The sequence below is a fragment of the Tamandua tetradactyla genome, chromosome 24, assembly GCF_023851605.1.
Source record: "Tamandua tetradactyla isolate mTamTet1 chromosome 24, mTamTet1.pri, whole genome shotgun sequence".
NCBI classification, from domain to species: domain Eukaryota; kingdom Metazoa; phylum Chordata; class Mammalia; order Pilosa; family Myrmecophagidae; genus Tamandua; species Tamandua tetradactyla.
The window spans coordinates 25,748,305-25,756,711 of NC_135350.1; positions in this window are offsets into that span (position 1 = coordinate 25,748,305).

Genomic DNA, 8,407 nt, shown 5'->3' on the forward strand with positions numbered 1-8,407 from the left:
AATGAGATAGGGATTGTTTCATTTTTGCTCAACTTTTTTGAAGAGTTTGAGAAGATTTGTCCTTGTTCTTTTTGGAATGCTTGGTAAAATTCCCATATGAAGCCATGTGGTCCTGGGCATTTCCTTGTAGGAAGATTTCTAATGACTGATCAAATCTGTTTACTTGTAATTAATATGTTGAGATCTATTTTTTCTCAAGTCAGTGAAAGTTCTTCAGGTGTTTCTAGGAATTTCTCCACTTCATCTATGTTGTCTAATTTATTGTTGTACAGTTGTTGATAGTATCCTCATAATTTTTTTTTGTTTCTTAAGGGTCTATGGTAATAACTCTTTGCTCATTTTTTGTTTTGTTTATTTGCATCATTTCTTTCTTTTCTTTGTCAACCTAGCAGGGGTCCATCAACTTTGTTGATTTTCTCAAAGAACCAACTTTTGGTTTTATTGATTCTTTCTATTGTCCTTTTGTTTTCCAATTCATTTATTTCTGTTTTCAGATTCGTATGTGTCTTGGAGTGAATCTATTTGAATTTATTTAATTTGGGGTACATTTAGGTTTCTTTAATTTCCATATTTATGTCTCTTATAAGGGTTAGGAAGTTTTCTCCCATTATCCCCTCAGCTAATATTACTAGTCCTTTTCCTTTCTCTTCTTCTAGAACACCAATGAGTCTTATATTTATATGCCTCATGTTGTCTTTCATTTCCCCTGAGATGCAACTCAAATTTCTCCATCTTTTTTGGCCATTTATTCTTTTGTACATTCAAATTCATTTGTCCTGTCCTCTATTTCACTTATTCTTTCTTTTGCCTCTTCAAATATTCTATTGTGTGTCTATAGTATATTTTTAATTTGGTCTACATTGTCTTTCAAAACTGTGAGATCTTCTATTTTCTATTCATTCTTTAATATTCTACTTTATACTCTTCTAGTGTCTTCTTGGTATCATTTATATTATTAGTCAACCCATTGAATTCATTTAGGAGATCTGTATGAATGTCTCTGATTAGTCATGCCAGATTATTTCTCTTTTCTGGTATTTTCATTTGGTCATTAGGCTGGGTCAAATCTGCCTGCATCTTCATGTACTTTATAATTTCTGCTGGCTTCAAGGCATCTGATTATCTTGATAAGGTTATTTTGAAAGTTGATTTCCCTTGCTCATCCATGGTTTTGTAATGCATGGATTTATATTGCAAATCTCCTTGTGGTCTTGGCTTGTCAGTAAATTCCTGCAAAACCAAGTCCTGAACTTCAGACGAGAAGATGCAATTCTACTTGAAGATCTGTTGGAAGCTATATAGATAGGCAATTTGCCAAACTGCACTTTTGTATCTTCCCATCACAGGTGCTCTTGAGTCATCTCTTCTCCTCAGGCCCACCTCCCCCCAATTGCAGTAGCCAGCTGACCAAGATGGAGACTGAGTGCAATTACAGCCAAGGCTACTGGTCTCTGTGCATACACTGAAAGTCACCAACCCTGGGGCTGGAGGGTGGAGAGCATTTACCTCAGCAGAGAATCTACCTGTGGGTCCAATGGGTTTGGTGGTCACCAGGCTTCTGTTTGGGATGAGCTTGGATGGTGGATTGAGTATTTTAACTCCCCCTGCCCTCAACCAACTGGGAATACTTGTGAGTGCAGCACAGGTTGACCCCCTTCTTCAGCCACACCTCTCCATTCATACATACCTAAGGACTCCAGGCCCCTGTGGGGAAAGAAAAATGACAGCAGGACCTAAAAAGTCTTTTTCACTGACCAGTTGTCACACTGGATCCATTCTGTGTCTTCCCCTCCTCCAAAAACAAGGGCCCCAGACTCTGACAGAAACCAGGCACCTATAGCAACCTGTCTCTGGGGTCAAGGACAGGCAATTTTCACTAGTGAGAAGGTCTCTGTGCACAGGCAAACAAAGTCTACTGGCTTCTAGGTTCCCAACAGGAGCTCCTGACTGCAGAGCTGAGAAGGAAGATCTCCTAGGCAAGCTCTGGATGCCAACAGGAGTGCAAGATCATTATGCTCCCTCAGAACCTGATTATTCTTGCATGCTGCCTCTTGTTCCAGGTGGATTCATGACCAGGAACACTCACCTCATTCCTCCATCACAATTTCTCCACTTTTTCATCAAAGACTTCCCCATATAGTGCAGAAGGCCTTCTCTGGTCACTTGCACCCTGGAACTTCTGTGTGGGACATGTTTCTGTCACTTTTCTAGTAGATCCATGGAGTCGGGGTAAACTGACCCTATCCTATTCCATCATCCACAGGAAAAAGTGAAGGCAGCCATGAGGGATGGAGCCACACAGAATGACCCCCAGCTCAGACCCCCAGGCCAAGATCTAAGAAGTCCCTCCACACTCACTCACTTTAGAGTTTTTCTTGGAGTGGAGACATGAGAAACTTTGGAATGCTTGACAGACATCATTTTCAATAAAAAATTGTGCATCACTATTTTGGTATATTCTGTGGATATTTTCAAAAAGCAGATTGCATCTAAAGAGGAAAGAATATGATTCATCAAGCATGAATATCAAAGGTCAAAGTAATATGTATTGTATGATTCAATATTAGTTATCAACAAAAACAAATTTAAATTTCCACTTATTTTTAAATAACTTTACATGTGTGTACAGTTTGAAGCTATTATGAACACCAAAAAAGCCATGAATCATGAATCCTCCTTCAATATTACTGAGTGGGAACTTTTTATTGTTTCCATGGAGATGTGGCTGACCCAATTGTGGGTGACACCTTTTGATTAGATGGTATCCATGGAGATGCGTCTCCATTCATTCAATGTGGCATCACTTACTGTAACACTTTAAGAGGGAATGATTTTGGATAAAACTTTAGAATCAACAGAGTCCACACACCCAGAAACCTTTGGAGATGAAGGAAAATGCCTTCATGAGACAAGAAGCCAAGACAGAAAGCTAGTAGACATCCCGATGTGCCTTCCTAGCTGAAAGGGAAAGTCTGCACATCATCAGCCTTTCCTTTGGAGTTAAGGTATCTTTCTTTGGGTGGCTTAGTTTGGATACTTCAGAGGCTTAGAATTGTAAAATTGCAACTTACCAAATCCCCTTTTTTAAAGTCATTCCATTTCTGGTACATTGCATTCTGGCAGCTTTTGCAAAGTAAAAAAATATGCATGATGAAAAGTGTAGGAATGCAGAGAAAAGGCTGTTTACTTCATGCCCCTGAGGTGAATGGGAATTGAAGTATTAATGTTAAGTGAAACACCAAATAAATGACAAATTAAGACAAATTAACCTCAGCAATCCCTATAAACTTGATAAAAATTTCAAACTTCTTTTTCCGTGTTGCTCATTACTTAGAGCTTTAGATATGTCAATTTTATTAATGAATAATGTAAGAATCTGAGGTTATCTAAGACAGCCATATAAAGCTTAATGTATGCATATAAATTTTCAAAGGACTTAAAATATTTTGAGCTAATAACATGAGATTATTACAAAATATATTACATTTTTGGTTTATACTACTGAGGCTTTAATGGAACAGATATTTTATGTTTATATGAATAGCTCTGGTTTTGGGTATTTTCTCACAAATAGCTTATATTTGTATCTCCAAATATCTTTTTTACACCAGAGCTCTGACAGCTGAATATTTATCCTGCATACAAAAAATCATAAAATCCTCTGAAAAATCTCAGAAATGACCCAAACCTGGTGTACTTGGAGATATCCTAACAATAAAGCCCCTTTCAGCATTAGATTATAAGTTTCGTTGCCAACAAATTCCTCATGTGTTCAGACGTACCAAAAAGTTTCTCAGTGCACAATTATTTAAGAGAAGCAGAAAATCAAAAATCACAAAAATTTGAGGAGATCCAAACATATTAATAAGAAATAAAGGAAACAAAGCAGATAAAATGAACAAGTGGAAGAAACAACCTGTGGCAGTTTGAAAGGATTTATGTACCCTAGAAAAGCCATGTTTTTGATATTGATCAATCCTGTGAGAGCAACAGTTTCTTCTAATCCCTATTCAGTACTACAGGTTGGAAACTTGATTATGTTATCTACACAGAGATGTGGCTCAATCAATTGTGGGTATTAAATCTGATTAGATGAAGACATGTCTCCACCCATTCTACATGGGTCTTGATTAGTTTACTGGGATGCTATAAAAAAGGAGACATTTTGGAGAGAGTTCCTTTTGAGAATGAGGAGAGACACTGCAGAACCATAACAGAAGGATGAGAGAACCACAGAGCCCACCAGACAGCAAATTTTGGAGATGAAAAAGGAGAAGGCCACCAGGGAGCTTCATGAAGCAAGAGGTCTGGAGAGGAAGCCAGTAGATGTTGCCCTGCTTGCCATGTGCTTTTCCAGTGGAGAGAGAAACCCTGAACCTCATTGGCTTTCTTGAACCCAGGTGTTTTTCCCTGGATGCCTTTCATCAGGACATTTCTATAGACTTTCTTTTGGACATTTCCATGGCCTTAGAACTGTAAACCAGCAACTTATTAAATTCCCTCCCTTTGAAAGCCATTCCAGTTCTGGTATATTGCACTCCAGAAACTAGCAAACTAGAACACAACCCATACAAGGAAATTTTAAAACCTCAAAAAATCTGTAATTTAAATTATCAGAGATGAAATGATCTTGAGCTCCTAAAATAAGGAATAGTGCCATAAAGAATAAATGTGTACACAATAAGAGGATGGTGGGAACACGGCGAAGAAGAGATCCCCAAATCTCGTTCTTTTCACCATAGCAACTATTAAAAAGGCAGGAACTGTCTGAAACATTGTGAAACTTTGAAGACTAGATAACACCATATTGCATTAGGGAATAGCCAGAGGAAGAGGCTGGTAAGTTAAGGAAAAGATCAGTAAATTGGTCTCTCCATGCAACCATTATTGACAACCATCTCAAAATCTTGCAGCAGGCTACCATGGTGCAGCTTATAGTTGCTCTCTGGTGATACTGAAAGGGACATACAACTCACCTTCCTCAATACCGGGATACCAGGAGTGAGCATGGTCTACCACTGATCACATCTTTTGGTTGGTGATTCAGATTGCTGGGTGCCTGGCTCTCTTGCATCTCAAGGCAGCCATTGTTTCAATCCACCCTGAACAAAGGTAGTGGTGGCCATTGTTTCAGTCCACAGCAGACAATGCCCATGGCACAACAAATTTGATATTATGCTCCCTTTTGATGGTAGGGGATAGTTGGCTGAAGGGCTGCACTTAGTGGGCAGACCAAGAAAGCTCAGCTTGAAAGCTGTCAGTGATGCTTTTGGTGCCCTTCCTGAACCTCTTTCCCTTTCATGGGTCCCTGGTTCCCTGTTTCACCTAGAAAGACTAACTTGGGAGAGTACTGTCAGTGTGCTTTCACCCATAATTTGCCATCCTGGGAAAAGCAGCTTGAGAAAAGAAAAGGAGAATAAGAAACTATTTGAGCAGACAGTCTGGGGCAAATATTTACTGTTTTCAAATAACTGAAGGAAGGAGTTCTTTATTCTGGTAAACAAAGGGGCAAGCAAAGTCCTGTAGACAGGGATACTTCCAAATAACTAGCAAGCAAAAACCCAGGAAAAGACAGATCCAAGAAGACAGGTGTCAGATTGTGTCAACTTGGCCAGCTGGTGGTGCCCATTTGTTTGGTCAGGCAAGTGCGGGCCTGTCTATTGCTATGAGGTCATTTCATGGACTTAAATCATGATTATGTTAGCTGCATCCACAGCTGATTGTGTTTGTGATTAGCAAAAGGGAGTGTCTTTCGCAATGAGTGATGTTTAATCTAATTACCAGAAGGCTTTTAAGGAGGATTCAGAAGAGACAGTCACTCTTCCTCCTTCAGCCAGTGAACCTCTCCTGTGGACTTCACTGAAATCTCCAACTTCACAGCTTGCCCTACAGACCTTGGACCCTTACATTCACACTGTTGCCCAGCCAGCCACTCCTGGGAGTTCATGAGGACTTTCATTGATTGCCATCTTGTGGCCTGCTTTACAGATCTTGAACCCTTACATTCACACAGTTGCCCAGCTGCCTCTCCTGAGAGTTTGTTGAGGGCCTTTATATGTTGCCAGCTTGTGGCCTTCCCTACAGACTTTGGACTTTACATCCTCATGATTATGTGAGGCACTTTTATAAATTTTGTATCTGTGGTTATCTCCTGCTGATTCTGTTTCTCTAGAGAACCCTAGCATACAGCTTGGTACTGGGGATGGTTCTGAAGAAACAGACTCAAAAAAATGGGTTTTTGTGATTGGTTTTCTACTCTGACCTGACTGAAAGGCACTAAGGACTCTGTTTCCCATGATCAGATTAACACCACCTATCCTTGGTGTCAGTTGGCAGAAGAGATAGTTAAAATATCACCATTGAATTCTTCTAATCCTTCGCTTGTATGAAGCCAGATTATGGGGGATAATGTTTTTGACACCTTTGAGGAGTTTTGTGGAAATAGAAGATATAGAGATGCTGGCTGGTTGTTGTTACATGTACTGTATACATTAATGAGGGAACAGGATGAGTTGAAGGCTTCAAATGAGAAGCTTATACACCATATGACAGATATAAACATTATAAGTGCGCTGAAGGAAAATCTTATTTCATGTAGTCACAGACTTGAGTTATCTGAAAATCAGACTCAGAATCTTATTGGAGTAGCAACTTTACAACATAAACTGAAATCTCAACCTTGAATGGTGTCTAATGTTAAAGTGAGGGCATTGATTGGAAAGGATTGGGAACCTGAAAAATGGGATAGCGACATATGGGTAGATAATTGTGTCTGTAAAGAGATTGAGACCCTAGGTCATGCTGAGCCTTTTCTAGATAACCCTGTAAATGTCTACCCTGAGGACATAGCTGCCCCACCTCCAGACAGCCCTGAGGAGTTGGCCACCCAACCTCCACCGGAAGGGATTAGCCCCAGAGTGATTAATCGTGTGACACTAGACAAAACCACAAATGAACGCCCTGAAGCAAAGGGCTTGGAAGATACTTATAATGCTTTTCATGACCCATCCCCACCATCCTTCATTTTTTCCAGACCTATAACTAGACTAAAAGTCTCAATAGGCCCCTAAAAGTGAGGTACAAATTGTCACCTATGAGGAGATATGTTATACTCCAAAGGAATTGCATGAGTTATCATATTTATATAGGCAGAAATCAGGGGAATGTATGTGGCAATGTGTTTTAAGGTTATGGGATAATGACAGGAGGAATATAAAGTTGGATCAGGCCAAATTTATTGATATAGGTCCGCTAAGCAAAGATTCTGCATTTAGTGTTATAGCTCAAGGGGTTAGAGAAGGAATTAACAGTGTTTGGATGGCTGGCTGAGACATGGATTAAGAGGTGGCTGGCATTACCTGAGGTTGAAATGCCAGAACTGCTCTGGTACAATGTAGTTGAGGGGATCCAACAGCTTAAAGAGATTGGAATGTTAGAGTGGATTTATCATGGAAATCCTGCTCATGCACCCCAGGAATTTCTGGAGGATGCACCTTATACCAGAATTGTGAGAAATAAATTTGTGAGACTAGCACCATCATCCCTGAAGAGCTCTGTAGTTGCCCTTCTCCTGATATTACTGTGGGAACTGCTGTCCCTGAGCTGGAATCCTAAACACAATGGGGATGATCAGATCCGGAATTGGGAGAATGGTGGCAGCACTTAATCGTCAAAGGCAAGGTGGACATGGCTATTATAATGGACAGCAGACTCAAAGCAGAGTCAAAATAATCTGACTTGCAGAGACTTGTGGTATCGGTTCGTAGATTCTGGGGTACCTAGAAGTACAATAAATGGACACTCTACTAAATTCTTGTTTGAGCTGTATAAACAAAAGACTTCTAGGTCAAGTGAACAGAAATCTAACTTGAATGACAAAAATGGAGAATTGCAGCCCCTTAATCAACTTTCAGGCTTTCAGTTTACAGACCTAGATTCCCTTGAATAAAGGGGACTCCAGGTCCCTTCAGGGGAGGACCCTGTTATGCTGTCAAAGATTTATACTGTTAATCTTCCTCCAAGCCCTCCTCAGAGAGACTGACAACCTTTTACCATGATAACAGCATTGGGGAAAAGGAAATGATCAGTTATTTTCAAGGATTATTAGACACTGGTTCAGAAATGACATTAATTCCAGGGGACCCAAAACATCACTTTGGTCCACCAGTCAGAGTGCAGTCTTGTGGAGGTCAGGTGATTGATGGAATTTTAGCTCAATTATGTCTCACAGTAGGTCCACTGACCCCCAGACACATTCTGTAGTTATTTCCCCAGTTCCAGAATGCAAAATTTTAATAGATACAATGAGCAACTGGTAGAATCCCTACATTGGGTCTCTAACTAGTGGACTGAAAGTTATTAGGGAAGGAAAGGCCAAGTGGATACCCTAGAACTGCCCTTATGTAGC